Here is a 24,620-nt window from a genome sequence, read left to right on the forward strand (position 1 = left end):
GGTAAGGTTCTGAGATACATTGGTGAAATCTTTGATTTTTTTTTGTCTGGCAGCAGGACTGAGACAAAGAGACAAAGAAATCATAGCATCAGAGCTTCCTTTTGTGTAGTATGGATAGACTGAAACCCGTGTTAGGCATTGTCAAAGGAAGATAACTATTAAAGAGAGCTAACTTGCCAGGTATTATTGATTGAGAGTGTATGTGGGGTGTGGGGGTGGGGGGTAGGGGGGGAGGGGAGAGCAGTTAGCTAGGGCCCAGGCTATGGCATACACAGCACCAGGGATTGAACTCAGGACCTCACACATGTAAACTTTGCCTTCGACTCCAGTGTTCTCCTCTCTGGGACACTTCTCCAGTCACCTGCTCCCTGGTTTTCATCTCTCCTTTTCTGTTAAAGGGAAACAGTCATGCGAGAACCTTGCCATCATGTAGGGCTGCTTTAAGGGTTGAGCTACTATTTAGAGAGCACTGGGCAGCAGCCTGGGAGGTGGCTCAGCAGGTAGAGAGAGCACTGGACTTGCAAGGGTGAGGTCATGTGTGTGACATTGTATGTGTCAGAGTTGTGCTCTGGTTTTCTTTGTCTCATAAATAAACAGTCTCTCAAAGAAAACAAATAGGGGACTGGCAGTGGCCCCTTGGTTATGCGCACAGAGTACTAAGCACGAGGATTCTACTTGGAGCCCTGGCACTCCACCTGCAATGGAGATGCTTCCCAAGCCTTGAAGCAAGTCTGCAGGTGTCCGTCTAATAAATGGGAGGGAATGTTCATGAGGAGCAGTGGGTTTGTATTGCCACACTGAGTCACAGCGACAATCCTAGAGGAAGGCATGCATGCACACGCACACTAAATATAAATAAACAAATAAACAAATGATAAAAACAGACCTGAAGCACATTTTCTTTTATTTATTTTTTATTTTTGAGAGAGATGGAGTGAAAGACACAGAAACACCAGAGCACTGCTCACCTCTGGTTTGTGATAGTGGGGGGCAGGGGGATTGAATCTGGGACTTTGGAGCCTCAGGCACGAGAACCTCTTTGCATAATCATTATGCTGTCATGCCCTTGAAGGATACTATGAATGGTGCATAGAAAGTGTAATAAGTGAGGGAGTCCGGAGTTAGTGCAGCAGGTTAAGCACAGATGGCAGAAAGAACAAGGACCTGCAGGAGGATCCTGGTTCAAGTCCCTGGCTCCCCCCCTGCAGGGGAGTCACTTCACAAGCTCACAAGTGGTGAAGCAGGTCTGCAAGTATCTTTCTCTCTCCCTCTCTGTCTTCCCCTCCTCTTTCCATTTCTCTCTGTCCTATCCAACAATGAAGACATCAATAACAAAACCAATAATAAATACAACAATAAACAAGGGCAACAAAAGGTAATACATAAATAAATGTTTTAAAAAATTAAAAAGAAAGAAAGTATAATTAGTACTTGTTCAATTAGAAAAGTCATTAGGTTCTTGAGAGAAGAGAGAGAGAGAGAGAGAAAGAGTGAGTTTCTAATTTTTAGTATAGCATGTCATGAGCTCCTTCCACCCACTCCCCTTTCACCAGAGCACTGCTCAACTCTGGGTTCTCGTGGTGTGGGGAATTGACCCTGGTACTTAAGAGCCTCAGGCCTGATAATCTTTTGGCATAATTATTATACTATCTCTCCAATCCTCTCTCCCTTTAAAAAGCTTTTTTTTTCCTCAGAGCATTTTAAAAAATACTTATTTATAATTTATAAAGAGAGAGAGAGAGAATGTTTAGAAATGTTCCTATTAGGATTGTTTCAGTTTGTGCTGGAAGTGCCCATTTTCCCCATATAGAAACCCACTCAAGGGCCAGGTGGTGGCGCACCTGGTTGAGCTCATATGTTACATTGTGCAGGCGCCCTGGCTCAACCCCGGTTCCCCACCTGCAAGGGGAAAGTTTTGGGGGTGGCTAAGTAGTGCTGTAGGTGTCTCTCTGTCTCTTTTCCTCTCTAACTCCATCTCCCCCTACCTTCTTGATTTCTGGCTGTTTATATCAAATAAATAATGATAAAAAAGTTAAACTAAGGAAAACTATAGAAAATCACTCAATAATGAAGGGGGATATGTGGGGATAGGGTTAGTTAGCTTAATGATTATGCAAAGAGACTTTCTTGCCTGAGACGCCAAAGTCCCAGGGTCAGTCCCTCCTTACCAACATAAAACAGAATTGAGTAGTGCTCTGGCTTCAGAAACTCATGAAGATCCTTTAGGAACTACTTTTCAACAAATGTCATTGATCCTGGGCTGTGTGTTAGAGCTGACACTGGGGAAAGGTGGATAAGACAAGGTTAAAGAGAAATCCCCAGAAACTCACAAGACTTTCAAAAATGTTAATGTCAATTCCCTGTGAGTTGAGGGTGTCCCCATGAGTTTGGGGTGTCCCTGTGAGTGGGGGTTATCTCTGTGAGTTGAGGGTGTCCCCGTGACTGGGGTGTCCCCGTGAGTGGGGTATAGCCAAAGGGATAGGTGTGGGGCCAGAGGTTTCCCTGTCTGCGCAGGTAGAGTCTGTTCACAGGGTGCCTGGAGGAAGCAGGCCCTGTGGGTCTGGACCCTGGTGGAGGGTGGGTGCAGCGTAGGAGGAGGGCATGGCTCTGAGCCCTGGGGACCAGTAGGGGCCCCCGTTTTCCCATGGAGGTGGTGACTACACTGCACCCCCACTGGTTGCAGGAACTGTGGACACCTCATCTCTGCAGGAGCGGATCCAGGCCAGGCCTGACCCCAAGGAGGTGTGTCCACTCTGTGTCCCTCCCCTGCCTCCCACACAGTTTGGAGGCCTGGGAGTCAGCCATGTGTGAACAGGCCTCTGTTCATGTGTCACCTGTCATGACTCCCTTTGCACCCTCCCCCTGCCTCTGTCCCTGGGAAGGCTTTCTGTTCCCGGAAGGGCCACCTGTCCTGAAAGGGTCACCTGTCCCAGGAGGGTCATCTCTCCCTGGAGAGTCACCTGTCCCCAGGAAGGTCACCTGTTCTGGAAAGGTCACCTGTTGTGGAAGGTTCACCTGTTTTGGATCACCTGTCATGGTAGGGTCACCTCTCCTGGGAGGGTCACCTGTCATGGAAGGGTCACCTGTCTCATGAAGGTCACCTGCTCCAGGATAGTTACCCATCCTGGGAGGGTCACCTGTCCTGAGAGGATCACCTGTCCCCAGGAGGGTCACCTGTCCCAGGAGGGTCACCTGTCCATAGGAGGGTCACCTGTCCCAGGAGGGTCACCTGTCCCAGAAGGATCACCTGTCCCAGGAGGGTCGCCTGTCCCAGGAGGGTCGCCTGTCCCAGGAGGGTCACCTGTCCACAGGAGGGTCACCTGTCCCAGAAGGATCACCTGTCCCAGGAGGGTCACCTGTCCCAGGAGGGTCATCTGTCCCAGGAGGGTCACCTGTCCACAGGAGGGTCACCTGTCCCAGGAGGGTCAGCTGTCCCAGAAGGATCACCTGTCCCAGGAGGGTCACCTGTCCCAGGAGGGCCACTGTCATCAGAGTTCGGGGTGCCAGTATGCCAGGCTAGCTTCGCGGGCAGGAGACTGAGACCAGGGACACACGGCTGAGTGGAGAAGCTGTATTTCTTTATTCATGAGCCAACGTTTCAAAAAACTAATCTAATCTAATCACCACACAGTTCTGTCCTGCATCTCTCTCCTCCGGTCGCAGCATCAGGAACTCAGGAAGTAGGTAGGATAGGGGGCTGGGAGAAGGGAGAAGGCAAAGACTAAACCACAATCTCCTGGAGGCGGGGGGGGGGGGGTTGGAGTGAGGCCAAACCAATGTGAAGCATACCAACAGGCCAACTCTCCTAGAAGGGTCACCTGTCCCAGGAGGTCACCTCTCCCAGGAAGGCCACCCGTTTGCAGGCACTGAGTGACTTCCTGAAGTGGCAGAAGACTGGACATTTTGCCAGCACTGAGGAAGTAGCCCTGCTTTGCGTGTACCTGGCCTCTGACGAGGTGAAGCTTGTCCCCACGTCCCTGAGTGGTGGCATCCAGCATCGCCTATGCTGCCCCCTGGTTCCACGTGGCTCCCATGACTCAGCCACTCTGTTGCTGCACAGTCCCGCAGACCCAGGGAATGGGGACAGCCAGCCATGCACGACAGGTGGCAGGTGCTCAGAAGTCACAGTGGGGGTCAGGTAGAGCCCTGGCCCCACATGGGAGAGCCATGGGTGGCACTAGGGGAGCCCTATGGGTGGTGGAGTAAGGCTGTGGGGTCTCTCCTTTCTGTTCATCTCTTCCCCCCCCCCCGAATATGGAATTAAAAAAATGTTTGTATTGCCACCAGGGTTATTGCTGAAGCCCAGTGGCTGCATGACAAGTCCTTACTCCTGGTGGCCAGTTTTTCCCTTTTCTTTACTATGATCATTATCCTTATTATTTATTGAACACAGACAGAGAAATTGAAAGGGAAAGGGGAGGTGGGGTAAGAGAAAGACAGACCTGCAGCATTGTTTTTCCACTTGTGAAGCTTTCTCCCGTAGGTGGGAACTGGGGGCTTGAACCCAGGTCCTTGTGCACTGTAGCATGTGCACTCAACCAGATGCACCAGCCCCTCTTTTTTTATTTGATAAGACAGAGAGAAATTGAGAGAGGAGAGGGAGATAGAGAGGGGAGAGACAGAGAGACACCTACAGACCTTCACTGCTCGTGAAGCTTTCTTCCTGCAGATGGGGAACCAGGGGTTCGAACCTGGGTCCTTGTATATGGTAACATGTTTACTCAACTAAGTATAACACCATCCAGCCCCAGAATATATATATATATATATATATATATATATATATATATATATATATATATATATATATATTGGATGGGGAGGCCAGTTGATGACCCTGTGTGTACACGGTACGGGGTCCACCGCTGGGCCATGTGGGGGAAGCCCTGGTCCCCAGGAGCTTACCTGCACATGTCCCATCCACTGATGCTCTGTCTCCGGGTCCCCCAGTCAGCCTACATGACAGGCAATGCTGTCATTGATGGGGGCTGGAGCCTGTGAGCCCAGGACCTAGGGCTCAGAAAACCTGGTGAGGGAAGAAGATGCCTGCCCGTCCATCCGTCTGTCTGGGAAACCCCTTGTCCAGAGCCTGATGCCTCCAGCGTCCGCCTCTGTCTGGACTCAGCCAAGGGAGAGGACATGAGCCCACGCACAGACAGCTGCCACCGGAGCACAGGGGAGAAGCCCCACTGTGCTAGGTGAGAGGTGCTCAGCCCACAGCCTCCCAAACTGCAGCCTCCAGACACCTGTCCGGTTGTCTCACGCTGGCTCTCAGCACGTCAGTCACAGCGTTACACCTGGATGACAGGGCAGGTGGACATGATTTCTTTGTCAGGAGCCAGGTGGTGGCACACCCAGTTAAGTGCACATAGTACTAAATGCAAGGACCCGCTCCAGGATCCAGGTTTGAGTCCCCATTCCCCACCTGCAAGGGGGATCACTTCACGTGCGGTGAAGCAGGTCTGCAGGTGTTTCTCTTTCTCTCTCCCTATCTCCCCTCTTCTCTCAATTTCTCTCTGTCCTGTCCAATAAAATGGCAGGTGAAAATGCCCGCCAAGAGCAGTGGATTCATCGTACTGACACTGAGCCCCAGCGATAACTCTGCAAACAAAAGAATAAATAAATAATGTCTTTGTCCAATCACATCTGGTGTGTATACTGTGATTGTTTCATGTTTACTGTGATTTCTGTGTGTCTTAGGCATTTCAGGGTTGCAATAAAACCAAACTACAAGAGAGAAATAAATGAATAACAGTGGCAGGAAGGTGCTTGGCATCCTCGCTTACAGCAGGAGGAGTGTGAGAGCTCAGCTCATTTCTGTTCTTTTTTTTTTTATTTATAAAAAGGAAACACTGACAAAACATAAGGATAAGAGTGGTACAACCCCACTCAATTCCCACCACCAGAACTCTGTATCCCATCCCCTCCCCTGATAGCTTTCCTATTCTTTATCCCTCTGGAAGTATGGACCCAGGGTCATTGTGGGATGCAGAAGGTGGAAGGTCTGGCTTCTGTAATTGTTTCCCCGCTGAACATGGGTGTTGACAGGTGGATCCATACTCCCAGCCTGTCTCTCTATTTCCCTATTGGGGCAGGGCTCTGGGGAAGCAGAGCCCCAGGACCATGGTAGAGAATGTTCCATCCTCTGAAGGGAGGCTGGACAACATACTCTATGCTATACCTGAGGAAGATGGGTCCTGATATTGGGGTAGCTTGGAACGTTCCTACTCATGACCACAGAATGTGAGGTCTTCTTCTAGCATTTGCCCTTCTTCCGTAGCCAGTCAACAGCGTCAGGTTGAAAGCTGTCAGGAGCTGCTTGTTGCTGGCTTTGAAAGTGACTGGGATCTATGTGGATTCAGTCGGCTAGGAAGGATCATCAGTTTCCCCAATGAATGGGTACTCACGGGATGCACCACGAGAAGGTAGATCCAATGCAACCCTATGTGAGGTCTGATCTACAGGGATGCAGAGGTCACATAGGCTCCTAAGCTGAATATGGGCCCCAGATCACATCAAATCAATGTGATTTTACAGTTGACAATATTTATACCCCTTTCCCATATTAGGGAGCTACTCTCTTTCTTCCCTGGTGATCCAGCTTTATGTTCCTTTTCCAGCCATGACATCACCTCCCCAGACAATAACTTGATCCACTGGCATATCAGATTTCAGGCTTGGAAAACAACAACAACAACAAGAACCACTAGTATAGTCACAGCCCCTTCCTCAGCTCTTCAGCTCATTTCTGTTCACCTGAGTACTGCACAGCTCGGTCCCGCTGGTGCTGGGGACTGAACCTGCATCCCTGGTGCCTCAGGCAGGAGAGTCTGCTGTGTGATCCACTGTGCTATTCCCGGGCTCCAGAGCTAAATCCTTGACCATTTATGGAAAAAAAAATAGCCCCTGGGTGTCTAGACTTGTGGGGCACCACCATTTACACCGCAGCAGCACTATTCTCCTGCTAGAGAAATCTTTTTCCAGGTTAGATAAAGAAGATACAGAGTGTTGTAAATGACATCTGGTTAAAATGACTTGTCAAGGCAAAAAATAAGGAGTTGAAGCAAGGCGTTTATTCTTTTGCAAAAGGGCGCACCACCAACAGCGGCCATCAGGATGCAGCATGCCCACCCCCCTCAGCCTTCCCCCATCTTTTATACCTGCCTCTGAACTGTCTCCTCCACCCCTGGGCTGGGAGTCAGAGCTCACAATCTCCCCGTTGCCTAAATAAGGAGAGGAGGAAGAGAGTCTGAGGGTCTCTGCTGGGGATTTGCAAGCACTGCAAGGAGCTGACCTAAACAATACAAAACAATTGGCCACAGGTGGTCATAGAAAACACTTTGTAAAAGAAGAATTTTTGTACTAAACATTTGTTGTATTCTTGTTCTTTTGAAGAGAAGACCTAACAGTCTCTCACAATGGCCTTTCTTTTTAAGATTTATTTAGGGTGGGGAGCTAGCATAATGGTTATGCAAAGAGACTCTCCTGCCTGGGTCTTCAGAGTGTCAGGTTCAAGCCACACCCCTCACCCAGCACTACCAGAAGCCAGAGCTCAGTAGTGCTCTGGTTACAAGTAAAATATAATACAATAAACACATAGAAAAATTCAAGTCAAACTGGTAGAGATGAAAAATAGCAATTTGCTCTCTGCAGTGGCTATTACTATGAGCAAGAATAGATGAGATTATAAATTAGTGACTTTCCAGGTTCCAGATGCCATCAGGATGCTGGCCAGGCTTCCCTGGATTGAAGACCCCACCAATGTGTCCTGGAGCTCAGCTTCCCCAGAGACCCACCCTACTAGGGAAAGAGAGAGGCAGACTGGGAGTATGGACCGACCAGTCAATGCCCATGTTCAGTGGGGAAGCAATTACAGAAGCCAGACATTCCACCTTCTGCAACCCACAATGACCCTGGGTCCATGCTCCAAGAGGGATAGAGAATGGGAAAACTATCAGGGGAGGGGGTGGGATATGGAGATTGGATGGTGGGAATTGTGTGGAGTTGTACCCCTCCTACCCTATGGTTTTGTTAATTAATCCTTTCTTAAATTAAAAAAAAAAAAGAAATTAGTGATTAGTGACTTTAAATGAAGACTAGTCACAGGCCTGAGGGACTGCATAATGTGTGCAAAAGACTTTCATGCCTGAGGCTCTGAAGTTCCAGGTTCAATGTTCAGCTCAGCCTTAAACGGGAGCTGAGCAGCTTCTGTAAAAAGAGAAAAGGGAGGAGGAGCAATTGGAAGAGGAGGATAAAAGAAACTCCTTGAGAGTCAGGGTCCACCCCCCAGCCCGACACGGGAACCTGTGTGAAGGGGGAGCAGCTGGCTGGCTTCTGAGCAGCTGCACACTGAGGAATGCGAGCCCAGCCCCCACCTTCTTATCCGTAGCCGCAGCCCCCATGGACACTGTAAAGGCTCAGCCTGGAGTTCAGGTGTTTGGAATTGGTAGGTGAGTGGGGCTGTTGTGACGGAAGTCTGATTTCGGCTTTTCCGGGAGAGGAGCCAAGGCTTGGTCTACGTTAGGGCAGCAGACTTTGAAATGGCTGACCCCCAGAAGACGTTGCTGCCTGGCCACAGATACCAGGAATGGGGCAAGTTGGCCACCATCTCTGCCCCTGAAGATCTCGTGAGCTGCATGACTGAACTGAGTAGTTGAGACTCGGTGCTTCCCTGACTTGCCTGTGACTGTGAGAGCACATGCACCAGCAGGTCAGCCGGGCTCTGGGTGGGTGTCTGGGTCTGGAGAGCACCTTGGGGTGCTTTCTGTTTTGTGGAGGCGTGGAGAGCCCTGGTGGGGCCTGTGGGTGAGAATCGCAGCTGGGGGCTTGAGTGACCCTGTGCTCCAGAGGTCTGAGTCAGGGCTTCTGTGTGGCTCTGGGGTGGGACAGCTATGGGGAGTTTCCTGTTCCCTGATGAGTGACCTTTGTTTATTATTTTGATAGCTTTTTTAAAAAAAAGTATAAAATGGAAATATTGATAAGACCATACATAGGATAAGAGGGGTACATTTCCACACAATTCCCACCACCAGAACTCCATATCCAATCCCCTCCCCTGATAGCTTTCCTATTCTTTACCCCTCTGGGAGTATGGGCCCAGGGTCATTATGGGAGCAGAAGGTGGAAGGTCTGGCTTCTGTAATTGCTTCCCCGCTGAACATGGGTGTTGACAGGTGGATCCATACTCCCAGCCTGTCTCTCCCTTTCCCTAGTGGGGCAGGCCTCTGGGGAGGTGAGGCTTCAAGATACATTGGTGAGGTTGTCGGCCCAGGGAAGTCAGGTTGGCGTCATGGTAGCATCTGGAACCTGGTGGCTGAAAAAGAGTTAAGACATAAGGCACAACAAATTATTGACTAATCATGATCCTAAAGGCAAGAATATTGCAGATGAATATTTGGGGTCTCTGTTTTTGGAGAAAGCTAATAGGTCTGTTTTAGTTATATTCCAGAGAGCCCATGACTTTACTAGTTTTTGCCTGAGCCTGACAGCTAACCTGTAGGTGGACCCAAGTTGTTGCCTGGGGATATGTTGTTATAGTTGGAAAAAAGACTAAAAAGCTGAATCAGGGCAGAGAGTAAATCTCAAATATGGGGAAAGTATATCAATATTGTTAACTATAAGCCCCATCAATTTTTTTAAATTAATTTATTTATAAAAAGGAAACACTGACAAAAAACACAGGGCTCTGGGGAAGTGGGGTTCCAGGACATATTGGTGGGGTCATCTGCTCAGGGAAGTCTGGTTGGCATCATGTTAGCATCTGGAACCTGATGGCTGAAAAGAGTTAACATATAGAGGCTATTTTGATATCTTTTATTGCTACCAACTGAATGGCAGGTTACCAAATTGTAAGATTTCAGGTAGAGGGTCACAGACTGGGTGTGTATAACTAGTACCTCCACCAAAGTCCTGTGCCTCCCCACCCCCTTTAAGAGCACACAAGGCCTCTCAAAGTGAGTCTGTTTGGTGATCTCTGAGTTGCTGTACATTTGGTTGCTTTGGTCATTGCAGTTTCCCATATAAGGAACAGTATCTGAACTTGTCTCTCGAGTCTAATTAGCTGAGCACTTCTATCAGTGTTTCTTTAAATGACACAGTCTCATCATTTTAAACTACAGGGTTGTATTTCATTGTATCCTTGATGATTTTAGTTTCATTTTAACAGAGACAGAGAGGGTGTGTGTGTGTGTGTGTGTGTGTGTGTGTGTGTGTGAGAGAGAGAGGGAGAGGGAGAGAGAGACTGACTGCAGTGCACAGCACTGAAGCTTTATGTGGTGGGGGCTCAAACTTGGGTTGTGTACATAGCAAATAAACACACTGCTCAAGTGAGCTGTTTCACCAGCCCTCCTTGCTAATTTTTAAGATACTATTTCTTTCTTTCTCTTTTAAGATTTTATTTATTTATGAGAAAGATATTTGTACATGTGCTACCAGAGATTGAACTTGGATCTCACACTTAAGAATCTGATGCTTTATCTACTACCCCCAGACCACTTAAGTCACGATTTCTTTTTTTCCTTTTCTTTCTTTCTTTCTTTCTTTTTTTTTTTTTTTTTTGCCTCCAGAGTTATCTTTGGGGCTCAGTACTTGCATTATGAATACACTGCTCCTGTGGCCATTTTTTTATTGTTGATAGGACAGAGAGAAATTGAGGGGGCAGGGGAAGACAGAGGGAGAGAGGGTAAGATAGACACTTGCAGACCTGCTTCATCTCCTGTGATGCGACTCCCCTGTAGTTGGTGAGCCGGGGTCTCGAACTGGGATCCTTACACCGGTCCTTGTGCTTTGTGCCACATGCACTTAACCCACTGCCCTACTTCCCTACTCCCATTTCTTTCTTTTTTAAATATTTATTTATTTATTTATTCCCTTTTGTTGCCCTTGTTGTTTTTTATTGTTGTAGTTATTAATATTGATGTTGTCATTGTTGGATAGTACAGAGAGAAATGGAGAGAGGAGGGGAAGACAGAGAGGGGGAGAGAAAGACAGACACCTGCAGACCTGCTTCACTGCCTGTGAAGCGACTCCCCTGCAGGTGGGGAGATGGGGCTCAAACCTGGATCCTTCTGCTGATTCTTGAGCTTATAGACACGTGCGCTTAACCCGCTGCACGACTGCCTGACTCCCTTCTTTCTTTTTTTAACCAAAGTTCTGCTTGGCTCTAGCATATGTTGTTATGAGGGATTGAGCCTTGGGCCTCACCACTGTATTCACATTTGCATAACCATCATGCTGACTCCACACTTGTTCTTTTTTAAATGTAATATTGGGGGCAGAGCTGGTTCCCCAGTAAAGCACAGAGGGAGGAGAGGCCAGTCCCTCCAGCTCCTCCCACAGCCTCATAACCACGTGTGTAGGAAGGTTCACAGCCATGGAGCCCACGTCCCTGGGGCCATAAATATCTATTTGGGGAGCAGGTACAGGACTCTGGTGATGGATGGGTGCAGTGAGAAACTAGGCCCCTACAATCTTCCAATCTTGTAAATCACTACTAATGATAAAATAAAAAAGGAAAATAAAATAGACATAATTGGAAAAGAAGTCCTGGGAGTCAGGCGGTGGCGCAGCGGGTTAAGCGCAGGGGGTGCAAAGCGCAAGGACCCGCGTAGGGATCCTGGTTCGAGGTCCCGGCTCCCCACCTGCCGGGGAGTCACTTCACAAGCAGTGAAGCAGGTCTGCAGGTGTCTCTCTTTCTCTCCCCCTCTCTGTCTTCCCCTCCTCTCTCCATTTCTCTGTGTCCTCCCCAACAAGGAAGACATCAATAACAACAGAAACTACAACAATAAAAACAACAAGGGCAACAAAAGGGAATAAATAAATAAATATTTTTTAAAAAGTCCTGTGGTGGGAGACAGCTTAGTAGCTAGGATCTTTGTCTCCATGTATCAATAGCTAAATATAATAGTACAATAAAATGCAAGTATTTCAACTATTTCAGGTTAAGAGCTCTGTTAGGAGTTCTGCCAAAGATCTTCATGCCTGTGGCTTCAAAACCCAGTTTTAGTCCCCGGCACCATCCTGAGCTTGAGCTGAGCAGTGTTGTGGTGTTTCTCTGTGTGTTTTTCTCCCTGGATGTGTGTGATGAAAAGACAATGAAGACAATATTCAGAGAAACACGGGAGCCCTTTGCTGGGCTCTAGTCTCCCTTGAGGTGCATTCTACTGCATGTCCACAAGGCGGCGACATTTCACAGCAGTGCCCCTGCTGGGTGCACCTGGCTCCCATGGGGCTGCCCCCTTGAGTGTTCATGTGGGGAGGGTGTTTGCAGTCTGTTCACAGGGTCTGTTCTTGGCAGCTTCCTTGCCAAGAGCAAGAGAGGCAGGAGGCAGAGTTGACTGGGCAGAGCACCAGCCTTGTGTGGCTGAGGCCCCAGGCTCCCTGGCCTGGTTGGCAGGTGGCCACAGAGACACAAGGTTCCTGCAGCTCTGTGTTTGCTCCCTCTCTCTGTCCCTGGGGTCATTCCTTCCTGTCTCCTGCTCTGTTGAAAATCCCTTCCAGGAAAAAGGCGATTGGAGAGCCTCTGCTGGGTGCTGGGCAGTGACAACCCCAAGGAATTCCCAGACTTGCACAAGGACCAGGCTGGAAGCCCCGCTCCCCACCTGCAAGAGGGAGGAGAGGTGTAGCTGGTCTGCGGGGGCATCTCGTCCTGTCTCCCTCTCTGTCTCACCCTCCCCTCTTCATTTCTTAGTCGACTTTAAATCAAAGTGAAAAAACAAATGGGAGAGGCTTGGGGGTGATAGCCCCTGACATCCTGGGGGTCCTAGTGCTGGCGAGGAGCCTCAGCAGTCAACCTAGTGGTATCAGAAAATGGGGTTTGGGTAGGAACCATATTGGTGGTGCAAACTCTCATGCCTGACGCTCTGAAGTCCCAGGTTCCTTGCCCCACACCACCATATGCCAGAGCTTGAGCGCTCCAATTTAAAGGAAAAGAAAGGAAGAAAATGAGCAAAAAAAGCTAATAAGAAACAGAAAGAGAAAAAAGAGCCTACAAAAATATGAGAAAGAAATAGAAATGGGGAGAAAGCACAAATGCAGGACTCCCCACAGGAGGTGCTGGGGATTGAACTGGTAGAATGAAGGGCAAGGCTGGTGCTTGTCACTGGGCCAGCAAGCAGAAAGGGCATCCAAGTTGCATAGCTGTGCTCAGTGCCTGGGGTCAGGGTGGAGGTCACACAAGCAGGGATCCTTCCAGGGGATTTATTCCATCCCAGCTGTAGACCCAGGAAGGCTCTGAGCTGGCCCCTCAGTGTACACAAAGGTCTCTGGTGACATAGGAGGTGGGTCAGCGTACAGGGCCTTGGATGGTGAGGTCTGCATTCCTCTGACTTTTGTCTGTAAAAAGTGCTTTAAATCTCTCTCTCTCTCTCTCTCTCTCTCTCTCTCTCTCTCCTAACTGGTGTGTGGTAGGTAGTACATAACATCTTGAAAATGTTGTATTCTCAATTGATGCCATTTTACTCACAAACAGTAAAATTGAGGTATTCACTCTTTTCTACAGGGGGAAACAGGTTTGTGTATTTAGTGAGCCAGTCAAGAGGGGATCAGAACAGTTAGGCCTGGGAAGGGCAGGGAATGGAACTGAGCCCTCAGGTGTGTGAAGCCCTGTCCTGCACTGAGCCCTCTGGCAGGCTGCTCCATTCTTGGCCTCAATCACCAATCTGTGGACTCGAGTTCATAGAACACCTTAGGGGCTGTGCAGACAGCATCATGGCGATGCCAAAGGCTCTGTGCTTGATGTAGCAAGGCAGCAGGTTCAATCCCCAGCTCTCCAGCATAAATGTGATCTGAGCAGTGCTATGGCCTCATTATGGAATCTTTCTTTCTTTCTTTCTTTCTTTATTTCTTTCTTTCTACCAAAGCCTGGATCAACCCTGCATCACGCAGTTGTGGGAACCTCAGAGCTTCAGGAATGAGAGACTCTTTGCATCTGCATTGTGATATTGGCCCCTGCCCATGTCAGTGTCTCTGTATATTTCTCATGGGTCTCTACCTCTCATTCCTAAGAAGACAATAAAATAAAATAGGAGAAATAAGAAAAAAGAGCTTGGGGAGAAGTGGCTTCCTCTTATTTTGTTTTTTAATTGTCTGTTTTTTGTTTGTTTATTGTTTTCGAGTGACTGCCTCTCAGTTATCATCCTTCTCTCTAACGCTCTCATTACTCAGCTGAGGAACCAATTACAGTAAAATAGGCATATTTAAAAGAACTGCAAGGGCTGGGAGACAGCTTAAAAACTCAGCTTCAGTCCGCGGCACATGTTGAGCTTAAGCTGATTGGTGTGGTGGTGTTTCTCTGTATGTTTTTCTCACTGGATGTGTGTGAGGAAAAGACAACCTTCAGAGAAACACGGAAGCCCTTTGTTGGTCTCGGCTCCCTTGAGGTGCATTCTACTCCGTGTCCACAAGGTGGTGACATTTCCCAGCATTGCCATGCTGGGCATCCCTGGCTCCCACTGGACTTCCCCTGGGGTGTTCATGTGGGCACAGTGTTTGCAGTCTGTTCACGGGATCTGTTCTTGGCAACTTCCTTGCCAGGAGCTAGAGAGAGGCAGGAGACAGAGAAGAAGTCACTCTTTTCTACAGGGCAAAACAGTCCATAGAGCAGGAGCAGAGTTTTGCCCACTGCAAGGGCTGGAGGGGGAATGAGTCTCCCCTTTGGCCAGGCATGTGGAGAGCTTGCCTTTGCCGTGCTGCACAGGAAGTCCCTCTTTCCTACAGGGGGAAAAGAGATTTGTGTATTTACCCAAGGAAGTCAAGAGAGGGGGTCAGTGCAGTTAGGCCTCGGAAGGGCAGAGAATGGAACTGGGGCTTTCCAGTGTAAGCAGGACTGTCCTAGTTTGAGCCCTGTGGCAGGCTGCTCCTTTTTGGGCCTGAATTAACAGTCTGTGGGGTCCTGTCAAAAGAAGCCCTTGGGGGCCACGCAGATACCTTAGTGGTCAGCTAAAAAGCTTCCATAGTTGAGGTTTCAAGGCTTCAGGCTGACAGCACAGCTCTCCATACTTCTGAGTTGAGCAGTGCTCTGCTCTCACTCCCTGGTTAATACATACTATTTATTTATTTATTTATTTATTTATTTATTTATTTTTACCAGAGCCTTGCTCAACCCTGAGTCATGGTTTTATAGGAAATTCAGAGCTCCAGGTAGGAGAGTCTCTTGGCATCAGCATTATGACATCTACCACTGCCCATCTCCCTCTCTCTGTATATTTCTGTATCTCTAGCTCTCATCTCTAAGCAGAACCATAAAATAAAATGTGATAAAATATAAGTAAATAAAGAGAGCTTGGGCTGAAGTGACTGCCTAGTAGTTTTCATCTTTCTATTTTTTTTTTTTTTACCTATCTCTCATTCCTAAAGATATTTGAAAAGTAAAGAAAAATAAAAATATTTTAAAAGAAGTCCTTGGGGTGGGAGATACCTTAGTAGCTAGCATCATTCTCTCTGTATTTCTTTCTGTCTCTCTCTCTGTCTCACTCTCTCCATATCTAGATATAACAATACAATAAAATATTTCAAATAAGAAGACCTAGTGCTTAGGAGTTCTATTTAGCAGTTCTGCTGAAGACTTTCTTGCCTGTGGCTCCAAGAACCCAGTTTCAACCCCTGACACCACCTTAGCTGGAGCTGACAGTGTTCCGGTGTTTGTCTGCTTTTCTCCCTGCATCTGTGTCAGGAAAAGAAAACAAAGACAACATTGGGAGAAATACTGGAGCCCTTTGTTTGGGTGTGTTTTCCTATAAGGTGCATTCTGCTCCGTGTCCACAAGGCGGCGACATAACACAGCGGGGCCCCTGCCATTCAGGCCTTGCTCCCACTGCACTGCCCCTTTGTCTGGACTAGTTCTTGCTTTGGGCAGGGTGCTTGCAGCCTGTTGACAGGATTTATTCGCAGGAGCTTCCTGCCCAGGAGCTAGAGAGAGGCAGGAGACAGGGTTCACTGGGCTGAGCACCAGGCTTCCGAGGATGAGGCACCAGGTTTCCTGGCCTGGTGTGGTGTCCACTGAGACAGAAGGGTTCTGGAGCTCTGCTGTTGCTCCCCCTGTGTCTGTGCCATGGGCCAGTCCCCTTCTGTCTCCTGCACTGACCCAGCCCCCTTCCAGGAAATAAGTGATATGAGACCTTGTGCTGGGCTGCTGGGCTGTGAGGAACCCGCTGGAGCTCCCAGAATCCAGACACAGGGGGCAGGGTTCCCCACCTGCAGAGGGCAGAGAGGTGAGGCAGGTCTGCGGGCAACTCTCTTTCTTTCCAGGTCTCTATCTCACCCCTTCCTCTCAAGTTCTCAGTGCTCCTTGAACTCAGAGAGAAAGAACAAATGGGAGGGTGTTGGGGAGAGAGTGGGGGAGCCGCAGGCATGCCTGGGTTCCTAGTGCGGGCACAGAGCCTCAGCAGTCAGCCTCGTGGTATCCAAACTAGAACACGGGCCAGGGGTAGATATGACAATGGTGACGCAAAGGCAATTTCAGGCTGAGGCTCTGAAGTCCCAGGGCTAATCCCCAGCGCCTGCATAAGCCAGAGCTGATCGGTGCTCTGACTGAAAAAAAAAAAAGAACAAAACTGAAAATCAAAGAATGGAAGGGGGCATAAAGTACAAACAGTGGTAGACTGTAGCAAAAGAGAAGACTCCAGGCTGGGGTTCAGGATTCAGGTCCTGGAACATGACGGCAGAGAAGGACCTAGAAGGGATTTCATTGTTATATAGAAACAGAGGGTGGGGGCAGATAGCATAAGGGTTATGCAGACAGGCTCTCAGGCCTGAGGGTCAGAAGTCCTATGTTCAATGCCCTGCACCACCATAAACCAGAGCTGATCAGTGTTTTGGCAAATAATAATAATAAATATAAATGTAAATAAAATGTTTAAAAAAGAAAACTGAGAAATATACAAAGTACTGTATTTTGCTGTCAACTCTTAGCTATTGATGCTCCAACCAAGAAATTAGAATCATATTTGACAGAAAAAGATAATAAAAGGGAGATGGATAATAATAATAAAAAAGTACAAACGAAAGATAAAAAAGAGATAGAAAAAGGGGGGGCAGAGCACGTCTGCAGGAACCTCACAGTGGTGCTGGGATTGAGCTGGGAGAATGAAGGGCAAGGCTGGTGCTTGTCATTGGACCAAAAGCAGAAAGGGCATCAAGTTTCCAGGCTGTGCACAGAGCCTGGGGTCAGGGTGGAGGTCACCCCAGCAGGAATCCTTCAAAAGGATTAATTCCCTTGGGGTTGTTGACCCAGGAAGGCTCTGAGCTGCCCCCCTCACATGCATACAAAGGTCTCTGGTGTCCCAGGAGGTGGGTCCGTGCACAGGGCCTTGGATGGTGAGTTCTGAGCTCCTCTGACATTTGTCTGAGCAAGAAATGCATGCTCTCTCCCTCTGTGTCTATCTCTCTGTCTCAACCTTTCTCCCTTTTGGTGTGTTATAGGTAATAAATAATATCTTGAAAATGCTACATCCTAATTTGATGCCATTTTGAAAGAAAGAGAGAGAGGTAAGGAGGTGTTGAAATCACGTTGGCTTGGAGATGGCTAAGTGCTAGGAAACTGCAAAGTCCAGAGAGCAGGAGCAGAATTTTGCCCACGGCAGGGGCTGGAGGTAGGGAATGAGTCTCCTTTCTGGCCAGCCATGCAGAGAGTTTGCATTTGCCGTGCTGCACAGGAGGTCCCTCTTTTCTACAGGGGGAAACAGATTTGTGTATTTAAACAAGTCAGTTAACAGAGGGGGTCACCGAAGTGAGGCCTGGGAAGGTCAGGGGATGGAACTGGGGCTCTCAGGTGAAAGCATCAGTGTCCTGCTTTGTGCCCTGTGGCAGGCTGTTCCTTTCTGGGCCTGAATCTACAGTCTCTGGGCTCCTGTTGAAGGAAGCCCATGGCAGCCAGGCAGAGAGCTTAGTGGTTAAGTGAAAAGCTTTCATGCCTGAGGTTTCAAGGCTCTCCAGCATAAGTCTGAGCTGAGCAGTGATATCCTCTCACTCTCTGAGTCGTTTATTCATTCATTTATTCATTCATTCATTTTTTTATATCAGAGTCCTCCTCAGCCCTGCAGCATGGTGAATCAGGACCCAGAAATCTCCAGGGATGGGAGTCTCTATGCATCAGTGTTAAGATTTTACCCCTGCCCACCTCACTCTCTCTGTACCTCTGGCTTTCATTACTAAACGTAAGAATAAAATATAATATGAAAAAAAATTTTAAAATAGGAGAGCTTGGGTGAAAATGACTGCCTAGTAGTTATCATCTCTCTCTCTTTCAACCCATCTCATTACTCAAAATAGGAACAAAGTGAAGTAACAATATTTTAAACAAAATTCATAGTTAGCATAATTAGGCTTCATAGTTAGCATAATTCTCTCTGTGTCTCTCCCTCTTTCTGTATCTCTGTCTCTTGCTCATTTTTGTCTCTCCATAGCAAAATATAATAATGGAAGTAATTACCAATATTAAAAATAAAAAGGCCTTTGATTACTAGCTATCTTAAATAGTTCTTCTGCCAAGGAATTGCGTGCCTGTGGCTTCAAGAATCTAGTTTCAGTCCCTGGCAGCCCCTTTACCTTGAGCTAACAGTGTTTTGGTTTCCTGCATCTGTGTCAGGAAAAGAAAATGAAGAGACTATTCAGAGAAATACGGGAGCCCTTTGGTTGGCTCTAGTCTCCCATAAGGTGCATTCTGCTCCGTGTCCACAAGGCGGCGACATAACACAGCAGGGCTCCTTCTGGGCTGCATTGCTCCCACTGGACTGCCCCTTGGTCTGGACTAGTTGTTGATTAGTACCGGGTGCTTTCAGCCTGCTGACAGGACTCGTTCTTGGGAGCTTTCTTGCCAGGACATAGAGAGAGTCAGGAGACAGAGTTCACTGGGCAGAGCCCTAGGCTTTCGAGGCTGAGGCGCCAGGTTCCAAGAGCTGGTTGGATGTCCAACAAGACAGAAAAGTCCTGGAGCTCTGCCTTTGCGTCCCCTGTTTCTGTGCCATGGGCCAGTTCGCTTTAGTCTCTTGCAGTGCTCCAATTCCCTTCCCAAAAAAAAAGTCGTTTGAGCAGCTGTGCTGTTCTTCTGGGCTATGTGGAACCCGCTATATTCCCAGACTTCAGTGCACAATGACCAGGGTTGGAAACCTGTTCCTATGCTGCAAAAGCGGGGGGGGGGGGGGGGGGTGAGGCAGGTCTGCGGGGGTCTCTCTTTCCATGTCTCTATATCACCCCTTCCTCTCAATTTCGCAATGCACTTTGAACTCAAAGAGAAAGAACAAATGGGAGGGTCTTGGGGAGAGGAGGTGAAGCTGCAGGTATGCCAGGGTTCTAGTGCTGACACAGAGCCTCAGCAGTCAGCCAAGGCCATCCAAACTAGAAAAGGGGGCGGAAGAAGAAGATAACATAATTGTGAAGCAAAGACACTCTCAGGCCTGAGGCTCTGAAGTCCCAGGTTCAATTCCCCCCACCACCAGATTAGTGTTCTAGTTTTAAAAAAGAGAGAAAGAAGTGGAAAATAGTATATATGAGAATAAAAGGAAGAGAGGAAGAAGTAAAGTGACAATAGGAGGAAAGCACATTTGCAGGAACCCTCACAGGTCCTGCTGGGGACTGAACTGGTAGAATGAAGGACAACGCCTGTGCTTGTCATTGGGCCAGCAATTAGAAAGTGAATCAAAGTTTCCAAGCTGTGCACAGTGCTTGGGGTCAGGGTGAAGGTGACCCCAACAGGAATCCTTCAAGGGGATTCATTCCCTTGTAGTTGCCTCAGGAAGCTGTGAGCTGTCCGCCTCATTGAGGTTTCACTAAGGTCTATGGAGTCCCAGGAGGTGGGTCAGTGCACAGGGCCTTGGATGGTGAGGTCTGAGTTCCTCTCACCTTTATTTGAGCACAAAATGCAACGAATCTCTCTCTCTTTCTCTTCCCACCCCTCTCTCTTTGTTGGCATGTGGTAGGTAATAAATAACAGTGAAAATGTTACATCCTAATTCAATGTCAGTTTGAATGAAACTCAGACAGAGAGAAATCACATTGGCTTGGGGAGCTCAGCACGAGGAACATGGGAAATTCATCCGGCAGGAGCAGAGTTTGGGGCATTACGGGGACACTTTTGTCAAGGTCTCCTCTGGGGCCAGGCATCTGGAGAGTTTGCTTTTGCCATGCTGCACAGGAAGTTCCTCTTTTCGACAGGGGGAAACAGGTTTGTGTATTTAGTCAAGTACGTCAAGACAGGGGTCACATCAGTCAGGCATTGGAAGGGCAGGGAATGGAACTGGGGCTCCCCAGTGTAAGCGTGACTGTCCTGCTTTGAGCCATGTGGGAGGATGCTCCTTTCTGGGCCTGAATCAACAGTCTGTAGGCTCCTGTTGAAAGAAGCCCTTGGTGGCCAGACAGAGAGCTTAGTGGTCAAGTAAAAAGCTTTCTCGGTTGAAGTTTCAAGACTTCAGGCTGACTCCACAGCTCTCCAGCATATTTCTGAGCTGAGCAGTGCTCTGCTCTCATCCCCTGAGTTCATTCATTCATTCATTCATTCATTCAATTTTACCAGAGCCCTGCTCAGCCCCACATCATGGTGCGTCATGACCCATTGAACTCCAGCGATGAGAGTCTCTTTGCATCAGTGTCACTATGTTACCCCTGCCCATCTCACTCTCTCTGTATTTCTAGCTTGTATTACTAACATCAGAATAAAATACAGTATGAAAAAAGATTAAGTCACAAGGAGAGCTTGCGTGCAAGTGACTGCCTATTGATCATCTTTCTCTCTTTAAACCCTTCTCATTACTCAATAGGAAGAAAGTAAAAGTATTTTAAAAGAAATTCCTTGGCTATGAGAAGGCTTCAAAGTTAGCATAATTCTCTCTGTCTGTCTCTGTTTCTGTCTCTCTCTCACTTTCTGTCTCTTCATAGCTAAATATAATAATACAAGTAATTACAAATATGGAAAATAAGAGACCTTTTGATTATGAGCTATCTTAAATAGTTCTTCTGCCAAGGGCTTTCATGCCTATAGGATGAAGAATTCAGTTTCAGTCCCTGGCACCCCCTTTAGTTTAATATGACAAACTTCTGGTATTTCTCTATGTTTTCTCCCTGGATCTGTGTCAGGAAAAGAAAATGAAGAGAATAATGGGAGAAATAGGATAGGGAGCCCTTTGCCTGGCTCTAGTCTCCCATAAGGTGCATTCTGCTCCGTGTCCACAAGGCGGCGACATAACACAGCAGGGCCCCTGCTGGGCGGGCCTTGCTCCCACTGCTCTGCCCCTTGGTCTGGACTAGTTGTTGCTTTGGGCAGGATGTTTGCAGCCTGCTGACAGGATTTGTCCTCAGGAGTTTCCCTGACCAGAGTTAGAGAGAGGCAGGAGCCAGGGTTCCCTGGGCAGAGCACCAGGATTTTGAGGCCGAGGCACCAGGTTTCCTGGCCTGGTTGGGTGTCCACAGAGACAAAAGGGTCTTGTGTCTCATTACTCAACTTATTAACAAAGAAAAGTAAAATAAACTATTTATAAAAGAATTCCACGTGCTGGGAGACAGCTTGCTAGCTAGTAACATTCTCTATTTCTCTATCAGTAGGTAAATTTAATACAATACAATGCAAATATTTAGAATAGAAAGATCTAGGGCTTAGGAGCTATGAGTGGAGTTCTTCCTAAGACTTTCAGGCTTGTCACTCTAAGAACATAGGTGTTTTGTTTGTTTGTTTGATTGATTTTTTTTTTTTTTTACCTGAGCACTGTTCAGCTCTGTCTTCTGCAAGGGTGGAGGACTGAACCTGCGACTTTGGCATGAGAGTCTGTTTCCATAAGCATTATGCTATCTGTCCCTCCCAAAATCTCAGTCTCAATCCGCAGCACCATCCTGAGCTTGACCTGAGTAGTGTTGTGGTGTGTCTCTGTGTATTTTTCTCACTGGATGTGTGTGAGGAAAGAAAATAAAGAGAATATTGGTGATAGATGGGAGCCCTTTGCTGGGCTCTAGTCTCCATCCAGGTGCATTCTGCTCCGTGTCCACAAGGCGGCGACATTTCACAGCACTGCTACTCTTGGGGGAACTTGCTCCCCTTCAGTGTTCATGTGGGGAAGGTGTTTGCAGTCTGTTCACAGGGTCTGTTCTTGGCAGCTACCTTGCCATGAGCTAGAGAGAGGGTGAAGGCGGAGTTGACTGGGCAAAGCACCAGGCTTGCGTGGCTGAGGTGCCAGGTGCCCTGGCCTGGCAGTGAAGCAAAAATATTCTCATGCCCGAGTCTCTGAAGTCCCGGCTTCAATGCTTGCAACAGTATAACTAGAGATGATCAGTGTACTGGTAAATAAACATAAAAAAGAAAGGAAAGAAGTAAAATGAATAAGGAAAGAGTAAAAATATTGCGGAAAGAGAGAAAGGAATAGAAAATGGAGAGTGGTCTGGGAGGTGGCACAATGCACAAAGTTTTAGGCTCTCAAGATTGAAGTCCCGAGTTCAATTCCCAGCAGCACTTGTGCCAGAGTGATGTCTGGTTCTTTCTCTGTCTCTTCCTTTCCCTCTTTTTTAATAAATAAATCCATTATGGAAAAAAAAGAAAGAAAAACCAAAAGAATATGAGGAGAAAGCACAAATGCAGGATTCCCCACAGGAAGTGCTAGGGGTTGAACTGGTAAAATGAAGGACAAGGCTGGTGCTTGTCACTGGGCAAACAAGCAGAAAGTGCCTCCGAGTTGCATAGCTGTGCACAGGGCCTGGAGTCAGGGTGGAGGTCCCACAGGCAGGGATCCTTCAGGGGGATTTATTCCATCCCAGCTGTAGATCCAGAAAGGCTGTGAGCTGGCCCCTCATGTACACAAAGGGCTCTGGTGTCCCGGGAGGTGGGTCAGTGCACAGGGCCTTGGATGGTGATGTCTGCGTTCCTCTGACTTTTGTCTGTTGAAGAAATGCTCTAAATTTATTCTAGAGAAACAGTGGAAAGGGGGCTTAGTACAAACAGTGGCAACTGCACCAAAGGAGAAGACTCCAGGGTTGGGTTCAGGATTCAGACTCTGGAAGCTGATGGCGGAGGAGGACCTAGAAGGGGTTAATTATTATAGAGCAAACTCAGAGTGCGGAAGTGTTAAGCTCAGGTGGCACAAAGCACAAGGACCTGCAGAAGGATCCCAGTTCAAGCCCCCGGCTCCCCACCTGCAGGGGAGTCACTTCACAGGCGGTGAAGCAGGTCTGCAGGTGTCTGTCTTTCTCTCCCCTCTCTGTCTTCCCCTCCTCTCTCCGTTTCTCTCTGTTCTATCCAACAACAATGACATCAACAACAACAACAACAATAATAACCACAGCAAGGCTAAAGCAACCAGGGTAACAAAAGGGGAAAGAAAAAAATGGCCTCTAGGAGCAGTGGATTCATGGTGCAGGCACTGAGCCCCAGAAATAACCCTGTAGGCATATACATATACATATACATATACATATACATATACATATACATATACATATACATATACATATACATATACATATACATATACATATTTAAAAAAAGATTTTCATGTCTGTGGCTTAAGGAAATCAGTTTCATCTTGAGCTGACAGTGTTGTGGTGTTTCTCTGTGTGTGTTTCTCAAATCTGGCTCTGTGCAGGAGAAGAAAAAGAGGAGAATATTAGGAGAAATACGGGTTGGTTGGATCTAGTCTCCCATAAGGTGCATTCTGCTCCATGTCCACAAGGCGGCGACATAACTCAGCATGGCCACAGCTGGGCGGGCTGTGCTCCACTGGTTCACCCCTTGGTCTGGACTAGTTGTTGCTTGGGGCAGGGTGTTTGCAGTCTGTGCAGTGGATCTGTTCTTGGGAGCTTCTTTCCCAGGAGGTAGAGAGAGGCAGGAGACAGGTTTCACTGTGCAGAATACCAGGCTTGCTTAGCTGAGGTGGCAGGTTCCCTGGCCTGATGGGGTGTCCCCAGAGACAGAAGGTTCCTGGAGCTCTGCCTTTGTTCCCCCTGTTTCTGTGCCACAGGCTAGTCCCCTTCTGTTTCCTGCACTGCTCCATCCCCATTCCAGGAAAAAATCGATTTGAGCACCTGTGCTGGGCTTCTTTCTGGTCTGTTATGGACCTGCTGGGGTTCCCAGACTTCCACGCACAAGGAGCCATATTTGTTCCCCACCTGCAGGGGAAGGAGAGGTGAGGCAGGTCTGCAGGGGTCTCTCTTTCTCTCCATCTGTCTACCTCACCCCTTCAATTTAATTTCTCAGTGTCGTTTAAAATCTAAAAGAAATAACCAATGGGAAGTGGTTGGGGGGTGGGAGGAAGAGCTTCCTGCCGCCCTCAGTTCCGATTGCTGGGACAGAGTCACCAGTCACCCTAGTGGCATCCAAACTAGCCTCTGTGGTGGGTGTAGATGTCATAATTGTGATGCAAAGTCACTCTCATGCCTGAGACTGACGTCCCAGGTTCAGTGCCCCACACCACCGTAAGCCAGAGCTGATAGGTGCTCTGGTTAAGAAAAAGAAATCAAAAAGCCAGTAAGAAGAAAGAGTGAAAGATGGAAGAAACATAACGGGGGATAGAGTACAAACAATCCTTTATTGCTCGTCAGTAAAAGATTCCTGGGTGTGGCTCAGGGTTCACGTCCTGGAACATGCCAGCAGAGGAGGACCTAGAGGGGTTGAACTGTTCTGTGGAAAACTGAGAACTTTACAGAAATGT

General features: G+C 47.9%; 1 long non-coding RNA gene across 1 annotated transcript; it reads left to right on the forward strand.

Annotated features, from left to right (window-relative positions):
• Positions 1-2,686: 2,686 nt before the first annotated feature.
• LOC132535225 (uncharacterized) lies at positions 2,687-5,086 on the forward strand. The gene is made up of 3 exons (XR_009546997.1): positions 2,687-2,742; positions 3,864-3,956; positions 4,951-5,086. It is a non-coding gene; the product is annotated as an uncharacterized LOC132535225 (long non-coding RNA).
• Positions 5,087-24,620: the final 19,534 nt, after the last annotated feature.

This window comes from Erinaceus europaeus, chromosome 21 (assembly GCF_950295315.1).
Source record: "Erinaceus europaeus chromosome 21, mEriEur2.1, whole genome shotgun sequence".
Taxonomy (NCBI): Eukaryota; Metazoa; Chordata; class Mammalia; order Eulipotyphla; family Erinaceidae; genus Erinaceus; species Erinaceus europaeus.